The sequence below is a fragment of the Glycine max genome, chromosome 5 (genome assembly GCF_000004515.6).
Source record: "Glycine max cultivar Williams 82 chromosome 5, Glycine_max_v4.0, whole genome shotgun sequence".
Lineage (NCBI taxonomy): Eukaryota > Viridiplantae > Streptophyta > Magnoliopsida > Fabales > Fabaceae > Glycine > Glycine max.
The window spans coordinates 2232615-2245704 of record NC_038241.2 but is presented as its reverse complement, the minus strand read 5'-3'; the positions used below and the strand labels follow the sequence as shown (position 1 = coordinate 2245704).

The window sequence follows — 13090 nt, the reverse complement described above, 5'->3', positions numbered from 1 at the left end:
AATCTTTTAATTTTTTTGAAAATATCCATTGATTTTCGTGAATACCGGCGAATATAAAAAAAAAAACTGCTAGTAATTTGTTAAAGAAGTATCAGGTGGATAATTGGCCAGTATGGATGAGTTTTTAATTGGCAAAATTATAAATTTGGTCTTTTAGTTTATCACCAATTTTGAAATGTATGGTTGTCTTCATCATCTAATAAAAACATGACACGTGAATCATCCAATAAGAAAATGATACGTAGTCAACGTTTAATTTTGAATTAAATTACTTAAAATCAAATCCGAAATTAAGAATAAAGGGGAAGACTAAAAATACAATTTTACTATTTTTAATTCGGTAGACAAATATCTATCCTACTTCTTTGTCATCCCTATAAATGAAAGAAATGATGTTGAATATCTATTCCTTTTGTTGCTGTAAAAAAAATATATATATATTCCTTTTTCTTGTCATGTTATACAAACTCGAAAGTCGAAACCATAATTATTTCAAAATCAAGGCAAAAAATTATTCTTAGAGAATACTTCTTTTAGTCATGGTAAAAAATTGAGTTGTGTAAATATAATCATTTTTTAATCAACTAATTTTAACAAAACAATATGTGTTTGTAAATTTAATTTTGATTGAAAGTAAGTTTTAAGTGAAGTAATTTGCGTTTAGTTTTTTTTTTAATCTTGAAAGAAAGTTTGTAACAAAATTTAATAATATAGAATTCTCAATCCCTAGATAACACAATAAATATTTCGGCACCAAAAAACATTAAAAAAATCATGAATATACAATAAACTCTACTCATAAGGATAACATGGAACGTGCTTGATGCGAGTTAAAAATTATTTTTGGAATTATAAATAAACGGAAAATAATTTTTGTTTTTCATAAAAACAAATTCAATGAAGTTACTTTTCTACCCTATCATAAAATTTCCGAACAAATTCATATTTTAAAGAATACTATCTTATACATAAAGAGCATCAACAACATTAATACTTACTGATAAATCTAGTTAATAATTGCATCTTCTTTGTCTGCTTACCAAATCACATAGATTATGAGAATTGTATTGTATATAAATCTAAAAATACTATGGACAGGATGCTAATTGGCTGAGATCTTGTAACACTTTAAACTAATCGGAAATATAATTTCATTTTATTCATCCATGTCTTCCATTCGTTCTTACAGAGAATCACCTCTTACAATCGAATACAATGACATATGGAAGCTATAATATTGCTTCTTTTATTTTCTATTCTATACCTTTATAGCTAAGCCCAAAATTACCATACTTCATACTTCCATAACTGAGCATTATCAATCTCAGTACTCTATCTCTCTTTTGTTCTTAACACATTTTTTGTGGATTTTATTAAGTTACATCAGATTAAGAATTTCAGTAACTTTTTACCTTGGTGAAACCATTTAAGAATTTAAAATGAATTTCTCATATTACTCCATATCTTTATACTTTCTGCTAAAAAAATATACTTTCATGTTGAGAATTGGTTCTTACATAAGAAATGTTCTAATTCCGTGACTTCCAACTCAGCCTTCTCTAACCACAAACTAAATAAGAACATTTCTTGTACTTAAGAACCTAGCAAGAACTAGTGCTAGAAAATAGAAATGCTCTTAGAAAATGTGTTAATAGCTAGTATTCCTATTCCTAGTGAACCATGACACATCCTTAAATGATTAGGAAAAGAATATGAAAAATTGAAACAAAATCAGCTACCTTCTGTAAGCTACAGGTACTATGCCAGCTCTGTATTAAGCTATTTGTTGGAAGACAGGCTGAGAGAGATCAAAATGTTGAAGGGGAGGGTTGCACCAGCCACCTGCATCATTTGGGAGGGCATTGTTTGGTGAGCAAAAATTGGTGGCAGTGACCACAACTGTGTCTGGATGGCACCACCTTTGGTCACTGGCACACTTTATCTCAAAGCAAGCTCCACAGCTCGAACCATTGTTGAACAAGGCCGTGCTCAAAGCAGCCGTGTTAGTCCCATAGCCCTGGCTATACAGGTTTCCATATCCACAAGCACCACCTGCAACAAAGCTCCAAATGAAGGTTTTGTTGTTATTCTCAGGCCATCTTTGTCATTAGAAGTTACACCATTTCTACATGGGACTACTCATGTCTGTGGCCCTATGCAGAGGGATCAATAGGGGAAATTGAGAAAAAAATATCGAGGGCAACCAAATTAATGTTCAGTATGTTACACTATATAGTTTCTAACATCAGTAATATAAAAAAAGTTTTGTATGTCTATAAGTAAAAATTATTTACATTAAAGAAATGAGTTACACCTCCAATTGACTATTCTATGAGAAATGATGTTCTAACCCCAAATGAAAGAGTTACTAGGATTCGCTTGTTATAAAAGGGAGTAGTTCATAGAAGTGTGGAAATAAGTGGGATGAAACTTTCCAGTTTCCACCATGTCCATGTTTGCTTGACAAAAAATATTAAAAAATCATTTAAATTTACTTTATTAATGGCCAAGTTTTATAAGGTAAATTACAAACGAGTTGGACTATATTTTCAAGCATTTCACATCTTTTATGGTAAATAATACGTTTGATATGATTTTAATTTTTTCTAACTCAATTCACTTCACATCAAGCTTTTCTTCTACTTCTTTAAGAATTTTTTTACAGTTTTTATAGCCATGACTCCCCTCCTCTTGATAAGTTTGGACAATTGTCATAAACAAATACATAATACAGAAAAGAATTTTAAAAAAAGTATATTTGAAAGAATAAACAAAGTTGGGGTCTACCATAAACATGCATAACAACGTGTGTGGCAGAAACATTACAGTAAATTGTCACACATAACTATTGTGCCAGAGGCATCATCCCCTCCATAGAAGGTAGCACGAGCATCCATCCAACCTGCAAACAGTACGTAGTAGTGAGTCTTGTGTAGTATAATTAATTACTATAGCTATCTCACAGTTTAAAAAGAGTGTAGCACCTTAATAGAGAAGGGAGAAAGGGAAACAGAGAAGTTGTGAGGAAATTAAAAGCAGAAGGCATAGGGGGGGAATAAATAGATGCTGCTAGCTGAGTCTGTGTTAGTGTGATTTCGCTATTCACCAACGTAATGCCAACGAAAGGAACTGACACAATTGTGAAGTGTGGGGACTCTAACATGACAACTGACAAGTGTTGCTGTTTCATTTTTTTTATGCAGGGACAAAAATATTTTTTCCTGAAACCACATGGTTTTGAGGCCTTTCTGCCTTTGTATGTTCCCAAAACTAGAGTAGAGTTTGCTGATGTGCCAGTAAGAAACCGTCGTTGCCTCTAGAAGAGAACGAGCCAAGAAGGTGACATTTCCCTTACACACTAGCTACCATCGATCCTCAAATAGCCCTATACCTTTCTCATACTTGTGTGCTAAATTTGATCAAATTGTAACTAGAGTGAACTTAGACTCTTTCTGAAACATTGGCTATAAGAGCTCTATATATGATCCTTGCACGCATGGCTTAATATCTGGCACATATTTAAAATACAGATTGTATGATTTCCAAGACTATTGAAACCAAAGATTATTCTTAATTAACTGTTCAAGATCAAAGTACTAAACTGTAGAAAACGGCTATAATTTTCTCTTGTACAAAGCTAAGTTATTTTAATTAATCAACATGGCCAACCAAAAAGCTCTTTCAAGTTATACTTAAGTAATGATGGAGAAATGATATATCCTTCTACAAATGTTTAATATCCAGAAAACATAAAAAAAAAAAAAATCACTCTTACTATAAAATAAGTAGGAAGATTAGCAAAAAGGATGTTGTAAAAGAATTTGAAATTATTTTAATGCAAGGTCATATTATGCACGTGATCTGCTTTATTCAATTTCATTAAATAATGAAATCCATAGAAGGTTTAAACAGAAGCTTGGGGGAAATGAGGAAAGTAAAATTGAATGTGGCATAAAAGCAATTAATGTTAGTTTTGTATAAATAAATATTAATTGTTAGAATGTTAGTTTTGTTATCATAGGAAATTAAATTCAAGACTTTTTTCTTCTTTTCTTCTTCCTTAACCATTCAATTCCCCTTATATCTCCTCATTACGCACTACTTTCATTCCATTCAATGCTAATGCTTCTTTGAAAAGCCTAAATCACAAACAAGGATTTAATTATTTAAACCAGATACTGCAAGTTGCATGTGAAAAATTTTCGTAAGTAAACTTTGTTTATATTAATTCAACCCATGTGAGTTAGTGGTATTTCTGCTATATATGGGTGGATTCTGAAAAACTATGTGACACTTAATATATATAGATAATATATAATATAATACAATAAGAAGAGAGTGTTAATAAAGCCAAGCAAGCACATGCTGCATTCTCCGAACTCAAGTCATACCTTCCACATGAGTTCATAATTAACCTTTCTGGCTCCACTTTGAAGGTTTGCATAGCATCCCTGTGACTGCTTCATTAGCTTGATACTGTTCTCGAGTGAAAAGAACAAAACGATGACATGGTTCAAAAAACGAATAAATTGTCTACACTGAAACACAAAGCAAAAAAAGGTGAAAAAATGGAGATGCGGGGTATCGATCCCCGTACCTCTCGCATGCTAAGCGAGCGCTCTACCATCTGAGCTACATCCCCAACACATAATACCTATTTCTGATTTATACTTGACCATTATTTCATTTAACCCATAATATAGACAATAACTGTGTGACATCGCATTAAAATTTACGATAAACTGACAAGTCAAAGTGTGTTGTAAATTATGTACCACACTTAATTTTTTTTTTTTTGTTGGTCCATTCGCTTAAGTTTAGATAAAATACAACAATAAGCTATTTAAGAAAAAAAAATCATATGTACACTAGTATTTTAATTTGTAGGTTGTATGAGTAAAACGTGTATTTTTATACAATTAAGATTTATAATGAACATAAGGTTGTTTTTAATATTGAATATTAAATTTTAATTTAGAGATGGAAACAAAAAAAACTGAAACAGATGGACGATTAAAAAATATAAAGATAAAAATAATAATAATTTGTGGTGACTGAAATAATCTTTTAGCTAATTATTGGAGTACGAGTAATGTGTGAAATTTACATTCTAATAAAAAAAAGAGTAAGAATATTAAGAATGTTTTATTGAGGGGGTGAGAAGAGTGAGGTTTTCACTTTTTTTACTGCACGTTTTCACTTTTTAAATTATGTATGTTTGATTATAATATAAAATTTAAAAATGTATAATTGTCAAAAAAAATATAGCATAAAAGGCGCGGGTAAAAATATTTTTTTTATTTTGATTAAAATAAAAATATTTAAAATTATATCAAAATATTTAATAAAAATTAAATTTGAAATAAAATTAAAGAAGTGACAAATTATATATTGTTTTTCAAAGAAAGACAAACTTAAGTGTCGTACATAATTAATCAGTGCTCGTATTAAAAATACAATTTAATATATAAAATAAAATATGTGCTATTAAATATATAATATAACCATTCATAATAAGATGAAAATATAAAACATCTTTATACTTTTATTAATTACATATATTATTTATTCTTAACTATAACATAAAAACATAATTAATAAAGAGTCTAGAGTATAATTCATAATTAAGTGTATGAAAAAAATAACTATATATTAAAGAAAGTAAGATTCATTTTGATAAGTATTTAGATGAATATTAATATGATGTGACATAATTAATAAATAAATGATGTTATGCATTTTGTATTTAGTCCAGCACCAACATGGTATGGGGTAGTGATTGGTAAGTATATAGCCTTATTCCCTCAATTTTTCTCTTGAATCAATCTTAATATCTTGGATTAACTTTCCACATAGCGATATTTTGTTTTGAAAAAAAAAGTTATTTAGACAAGCTCTTATTATTAAAGTAAAGCTTAAGTAAATACAAAGAAGAAAAATTATAAACTTTTTAAAAATTTAAACTATATGTATTATTAGCATAAATATACATATATATCTATAATTATTAGATACTTGTATTAAAAAAATACATTGATAGTTTATATAAATTAAATTTTATTTAAAAATATTTGCATTCTAAATAAAGTAAAATAAGTTTACGGTCTAAAAAGTGTTAATCTTAAATAAATATATTCATAATATTAAATATGGTAACTAGCAGTGAGAGATTTCATAATTTGAAAAATACTTACATTGTTGTTGTTTTTATTTTTATGAATGAGACACGAGTTGTTAATGTATACTCTGTATTAACGTGTTATAGGAGTACAATTTTCATGATTCAGATTTCGTGAAAATCTAATAAGATTGTGAATGATTCATTTTCGACAAAAATATAAGGAGGGAAAGATATGAGTGTGTTAACAAGTTATAATTTATCTTAAAATATATTAATGTTAAAATATATTAATGTGTAGTTTGCTAATGTTCCCATATTAAAAAAAAGTATGTATATTAACAAATTTTAATTAAAAAAAATTAAAATACATTATAATATTACTTGTTAACGCATTCGTATAAAGAAACATAAGTCTATACATTAGCAAAATTATATCTGCAAGCTTATTTAAGGAAACACATGAAATGAAGGGGTCATCACTCATCACTCATCACTAATCGACTCAACTCAATCTACTGCTATGCTATCCACAGAGTAGACTATCTGCAAATCATTACATCCCTCTTTTTCTCTTTCAATTAAGTAGCAACACTTTTCTAGAATTCCCAACTAGTGCCAGTACCTTGTCACATTATCGCTTTCAACTTCAGCATATTCAAAAGCACGTTTGTATCTGTTGATAGCAAATTATATCATTATATCAATAAATGTCACAAACAGAAGAAGCTCATCGTATCAAGAGAAAGCTAACATTCTGTGAATCATCATCATTATCAAAACAAATGTACGTATGTATTGTCAGCTGACTCAGCTCCTTGCCATAGCTAGACACATATATATTCATAACAACGTATGTCATGCAACATTTGAATTGTCCATTATTGTTACCTAATAGCTATGACAAGTGAATCAGCCCTTATCATAAAAGATCCCGTTTCAATTTTAATAAATTTATTGTTATTTAAATTCACAGTTGGAATGAAGAATTTAATTATAACTATGAAAATTAATCTGAATTTAAAGTATGTTAAAAAAGAGAAGTATAAACAAAGGTCATAACAATTGTGCGATATTTGTATTTGTGTGATGTTTCAAGTTGCAGCATGTAAAAGGTGTTAGGCGTTGATTTATCCTACTTGATACTCATGCAAATAATATTTGCCTCAATCCAAATCTTAAAAAACAGTCGAAGAATTAAAATTGAATTTATTGATACATCAATATTTATTTTTTATTAGAAGTCTTAATTTCTTATAAATTCTTAATCAAGATAATTTTTTTTTTGTCATTTATAAGATTTAAATATGAGACTTTATTTATAGGAATCGAATCTAATATGATTCAGAACAATAACTCACATAAGTATTTTATTTGAAACTTGAAAATCTTTAATCCCTAAAGAAATGATCTCTATCATATTGTATTCTACTTATAAGAGTTTATCAGCAGTTTTTCATGTAACAAAATAGTAAAATATAGGAAAAGAGATCAAACAAATATAGTGTTGAAATCCATATTTACAAAATAGTACTAGTCAAGACCTTACTTAACTAAGGTTTACCGGTTTAAGTGTGGATTAAAATTGTGGTTGAATTAATATTAAAATAATAATACTTAAGTAATACATAAATATATGTTATAGGTTCTTAACATTTATAGTGTACGTGCAAGTTCAAATCAAATGTGTTATAATAAATGGGTCTAAATTTCAATAATCCGCAACAATATTTATTAACAATAATAAGTTCACTTTTTTTTTTAATTGTTGCTAGATCGAAGAGATTCCTTCACAAATGGACCAAATCGTCCTAGAAGATGTAATCTCTCTTAATTTTGCTCATCAATAAATCCAACAATTCATAGTAAAAAAAAACAAAAATAAGTTTACATCTAAAAAGAAACTAGTTTAGGTTGAAATTTTATTTTTTAAGGAAAAAAGAAAAATGATGACATTGTATTAAGTATTTTTTTTATTGACTAGCTGTAAACTATTTTTATTTTAAATTTTTTTACTGTTTTTCCTTAACCAATTTTCTGATTGTCCAAACTGACTCTATAGTTTATTAATTTGAATCCTAGACTTAACCGATTCACCAATTTTTCAAAATAATTGATCGATTCAGTTTAATTTTCATAACATTGGTTCAAATATAGAGGACTGAATATCCACACATTGAGTGCCAAGAGAACATCTTTCATTATTAGGAACATTGTTTCAAATTTCAATAGTCAACTTCCTCTTTACTCGTTTTCGCGATTTCCTTTTATTTTTTGCCGTCCTCAATTAATTCTATGCACATAATTTATAAATAAAAAATTATCTTGACACGGATTAATATATAATCCACAACTATTAAATAAAAAATATGAAAAATCACAGGTAATATATTATTTTTACACACAAAAATATTTATTAGGGACAATATAGCTAAAAAGGTACAAAAATTAACTACAAATGTGGGTTTATAAGCAGAGTCAAAATATGTTGAATCGAACAATGCTTTGTTTAAATATATTTGGCTTGTGTAGAAAAAATTATGTGTACTCAAAGCACGAAACAAATATAGAAATAAGCAAACTAATTTTTATAAGAGTAAGTCTAACATGTTTATATGATATAATTAAGAGAATTTAATTCAATCAGTTGAGTAGAGTATATAATTGATATAAACTTCTTAATATTTATCTTTAATTCCTATGGATCAATGTAAGCTTATTTTCAACGCTGAATTTGACATTCATTCATGATAACTTATTTAAAAATTTATTTTGTAAAAAGAATTTTGAACAAGGTAGTGTTTTTAGACATTTTTGTTTTTTTTGGACAATTCAATATCTTTTGTTTTTTTCTTTCATAAAATGATAGCTAATTTGATAGAAAAATGCTAGGGATACACACACATTCTCTTGATTTTAAACGTACTTCTTTTCTTTTGTTTTTTTCTTTCATAAAATGATAGCTAATTTTATAGAAAAATGTTAAGGATACACACACATTCTCTTGATTTTAAACGTCCTTCTTTTAATTGGTTAAAATTTATTAAAAATGACATACTTTTGTGAATTCTACATCATAATTAATGATTCTTTATACTAATTTTGTAATTTTTAACCAACTAAAAAGAATATGTTTGAAAGAGTGTGTTAAAAATTATGTTTCTAACACTCCTCAATTTTATAAGGTGTGATTATGGAAGCAAGAGAACCTACCAATAACATTTTCCTCTTTTTTTTTTTTGGAGATAAAAGATAGGTTTTTTTAAAGCCATTGCCTAGTGGTGACTGTGTCATTGTACCCTTTCGTCAAATTCAGAGGTGGGCTTGCATTCACTTGAACTTTATTTCACACAATTGCTTTCTGTACCTGCATAATCACTTCTTATACCTTTTTAAGATTTTGGAAAGACTATTCTGTAATTGTAAAATTTTATATCATGGAAAAGCTAAAATGTAATTTTACATTCTAAATCAGGTGCAGGAAGCAAAAGTGGAGATGCAGGAAGTAATTGCCTTTATTTCACTGCCTGGAGGTATGCAGGTCCAATGGAATCTTCGTTTACATTCATTAAAGCCGGATCTTTTATCTTGGGCTGTTAAGCCTAGTTTCGGTTTTAGGCTTCTCTGGGCTTTTTGTATTGGGCTAGAAAGAATAAAATTAGGATTTTTTTATTTTTATTTTTGTGGTTTAATTACATTTTTACTTTCTTTAGTTCAGATACATTTTGAGTTGATTATATTTTTAAATGAAGCACATTTAGTCTTTTAGTAATTTTTTAAATCAAAATTCATCAATCAAAAATAAGTTTCAAAATTTACCTTTTCAAATGCTAATTTCATTTTTTTTTATAAAATATTTAAGTTTTCATAAAATCTAAATATTTTTTACGCATAATTTTTTTGAATTAATTAATTTATAAAATTTATTTGAATTCCTATATATTTATAGAAGAAGCCTTAATTTAAAAATAAATAAACTTAATTAACTCATGTAAAGATTATAAAAAATTAAACCGCAGATCCAACGGTCACGATTTCGTGAGAGTGTTAAAGAGAACAAACCGACTCTGTCTCCTATACCCTAATTTCTCCTATCGCGCCTCTTTCTCTCTCTATATATACAAAGCCAATGTTCTCAAACCCTAACTTCCGCAGCAGCAGCATCCAAAGGCTTCTAGGGTTTTTTTTTTCTCTATCAATCTTTATTAGTGTTTTCAGGTCCTCCTCTTCATATCTAAGTAGTTCAGCGTTTTTTTGTTTGTTCTTTTTAATTCAATTGCGTTTAGTTGCGAAGTGCCTATGATGGTGTTAAATATACTCCGAGATTTATTTCTATGACATCAACTTCGTTCTGAGGCACTAGCTTTATCTTCCTTATTTTCGATTGGAAGCACATGAAAGTGCTGTGAGGGTTTTGCTATACTGTGTAGTGGCCAATTGACTTTTTTTATGAATGTTTTCATGATTCAATTGTAATTGCAATGTCATGGTTCTAATTTGCTGATTGCACTTGTGTCATTTATGCTCTAGTTTTAATCTTTGTTCTGTCGTTTTGTTTTAACATTGTTAAAGCAGTATTTATGCGCAGATGACGACAACATAGACAGGGACATCAGCACTCCAAAGGAGAATGGTGACTACGTCTAATGGGAATCTCTCTGATGCGCTCATCAAATTTCTTTTTTATTTGGAAATCTATTTTTGAAACAAAAACTGTTATGTTTTCTATTTAGAGCTTATATATATGGTTCTCATAGTAACTACTGCATTCACTAATCCTCGTTATATGCAAGTGACGATAAATTAGACAGGGACATCAGCACTTTTGTGTAAAGAATGATGATTTGTCTTTGGGAATCTCTCCGATGCATAATGAATATATAAATGACTTGTTAAGAAAGTGTCCACTATGTTTAATGTACTGGTTGAAAGAGAAATCTCAATCCCTTATATTTGATCTGGTTCAGATTTCTCTTATAATTGAAACCACCGTGTTCTGATGACCCTGATGTCGAATAAAGGAATAAGATTTCTCTCCTTGTGTTTTGTCTGGTAATGTGTGCTTGACTGTTTGTGTTGATGTTCAATCGTAGTTTGACAAGCCTGGCAGAATACAATCAAATGCCTTTTTTTTTTTAATCTGTTTGATTGTTTGTGTCGATCTTTCGTGTGCAAATGTAAACTCCTTGTGTCTTACAAAGATTATTTATTCTATTGTGAAGACTTGGCCAATGATGTATTCAAATGCACGTATTATCAGATTTGTTCGTGATGATACCTTTAATTGTCACTACCTCTGAGGCCATGTCTTACCCTGAATGTATAGTCTATGTTATATGAGTCTTGTGTCATATGTTCTAATTATCGTTTTTGTTCAAGGATTGCTGTAAAGCTGCTTTTATATCCTTAATTTTTCTTTATAGTGGTATAGTGGGTTTATTTGAGTAATTTTGTTCTTCTTTTACAGGGTTCTATATTGTGTATTGAATCTGACAAACTAGCTTCTTTGTATCATTGCCATTGTTTTGTAAGTCATGTGTGAGCTTGGCAATGCTAGTATCTTACAAGCCTGATGATTGTCACCGAGAACGGAGATTTGAAGATTCTTTTGTTGAAGCCTTACCAACTATGGGCTCCAAAAGCATCTCATGTAATAAATCGTTCTATATTGGTATTAATTAATTAATGAAGGCTTGTACTTTGAGTCCGTGATAGCAAACGCATGTATGCCTGGTAAAGAACAACACTGCTAGACAATGGTGTATTGTCTGTTATTTGGAATGAAATTTGAGATTGAAAACCAGTGAATTGGTCAAACATAGCATAGAACTAGCCTCTGGTTCAAATAAATCATAGATCTGTCCATGATAAAAATTTGCAAAGAACTGAAAAATTTGTCAAAATTCGGTGAAAGTCGTTTGAAAATTGGTAAAATAAAGGTATTGAATAAAACATAAATTTTCTTTTTTTTAGGAATTTTGCAGTTTGTTAATTGCAATTGGTTTTTTAGTCCCATCCGTAAATTATGCATCAAATTCCTTGGGACGTGTTATGTGATGGGTTTTCATTAAACTTATATTTTTAGTGCATTATCATTAAAATTACCATAAGTAAAGTTTAATTTATACGATTAAAAGGAAAAAAATATATTTTTTAAATAATTTTTTTAAATTTCTTTTAAAACATCAAATGATTGAAATTGAGATTTAAAGCAAATAAATGGTTGAGTTTTTTCTTGTTAATAATTTAACCTTCAATTTAATAAGAAATTAGGATAAATTAATTTTTTTTAATTTATTATTTTGGTTTGATTTGGTAATTCTAGTTTTTATTGGATTTGATTTGTTTTTTATAATTTTTTTTAAAAAAATTTAATTTGGTCTTTACACATTTTTTTAACGCTAGATTTGAAGTAAATAGACAATGAGAATCAAATTAGATTTGAAAAAATTTAAAGTATTAAATTAAATCAAAATAATTAATTAGGATTTCAAATTATAAATTATCCAAGAATTATTCATAAAAGTGTTAAAAATTAAGGTGAAATCAAGAATTACCTCTTTATGCATAGAAGAGGGGAAGTTAAAAAAAAATTTAGACTAAAAATATCTTTAATTAAACAAAAAAAAAGTTATATTAACATATATTTAGAAGAGAAAAAAATATTAATGATATGTTTGGAAATTTTATAATAAGATAAATTTATTATTATCAACAAAATTAATTATCTTTTAAGTTTAATAAATTAAATAATTGAATCTTATAACGACAAAGATATTATTTTTCCCTCGTGAACACAGAAATCTATACTACCCATAAGAACATAGGAAAACCTATGGGCATCATCCAAATGATTTGCTAGTAATATATAGTTAATCTTAAGAACATTATTCAAATTGGCCTATTAGCTCAGCTAGTTAGAGCGTCGTGCTAATAACGCGAAGGTCGCAGGTTCGAGACCTGCATGGGCCA

General features: G+C 28.4%; 1 long non-coding RNA gene and 7 other non-coding genes across 8 annotated transcripts; 6 read left to right on the top strand and 2 right to left on the bottom strand.

The window, feature by feature from the left end:
• Positions 1-1207: 1207 nt before the first annotated feature.
• LOC102662254 (uncharacterized) lies at positions 1208-3088 on the bottom strand. Its single transcript, XR_414164.4, has 3 exons — positions 2985-3088; positions 2788-2902; positions 1208-2052 (listed from the first exon to the last, which is right to left on the bottom strand). It is a non-coding gene; the product is annotated as an uncharacterized protein (transcript).
• A 1481-nt stretch (positions 3089-4569) lies between these two features.
• On the bottom strand, positions 4570-4642 carry TRNAA-AGC (transfer RNA alanine (anticodon AGC)). Its single transcript has one exon. It is a non-coding gene; the product is annotated as a tRNA-Ala (tRNA).
• Positions 4643-10055: 5413 nt separating this feature from the next.
• Positions 10056-11813, top strand: LOC102662387 (uncharacterized). The gene is made up of 2 exons (XR_005891710.1): positions 10056-10336; positions 10694-11813. It is a non-coding gene; the product is annotated as an uncharacterized lncRNA (long non-coding RNA).
• Positions 10409-10481, top strand: LOC113001747 (small nucleolar RNA Z267). The gene has a single exon (XR_003267234.1). It is a non-coding gene; the product is annotated as a small nucleolar RNA Z267 (small nucleolar RNA).
• On the top strand, positions 10700-10786 carry LOC113001748 (small nucleolar RNA R44/J54/Z268 family). Its single transcript, XR_003267235.1, has one exon. It is a non-coding gene; the product is annotated as a small nucleolar RNA R44/J54/Z268 family (small nucleolar RNA).
• LOC113001749 (small nucleolar RNA R44/J54/Z268 family) lies at positions 10904-10990 on the top strand. The gene has a single exon (XR_003267236.1). It is a non-coding gene; the product is annotated as a small nucleolar RNA R44/J54/Z268 family (small nucleolar RNA).
• On the top strand, positions 11345-11422 carry LOC113001765 (small nucleolar RNA snoR122). Its single transcript, XR_003267251.1, has one exon. It is a non-coding gene; the product is annotated as a small nucleolar RNA snoR122 (small nucleolar RNA).
• A 1203-nt stretch (positions 11814-13016) lies between the features above and the next one.
• TRNAI-AAU (transfer RNA isoleucine (anticodon AAU)) lies at positions 13017-13090 on the top strand. Its single transcript has one exon. It is a non-coding gene; the product is annotated as a tRNA-Ile (tRNA).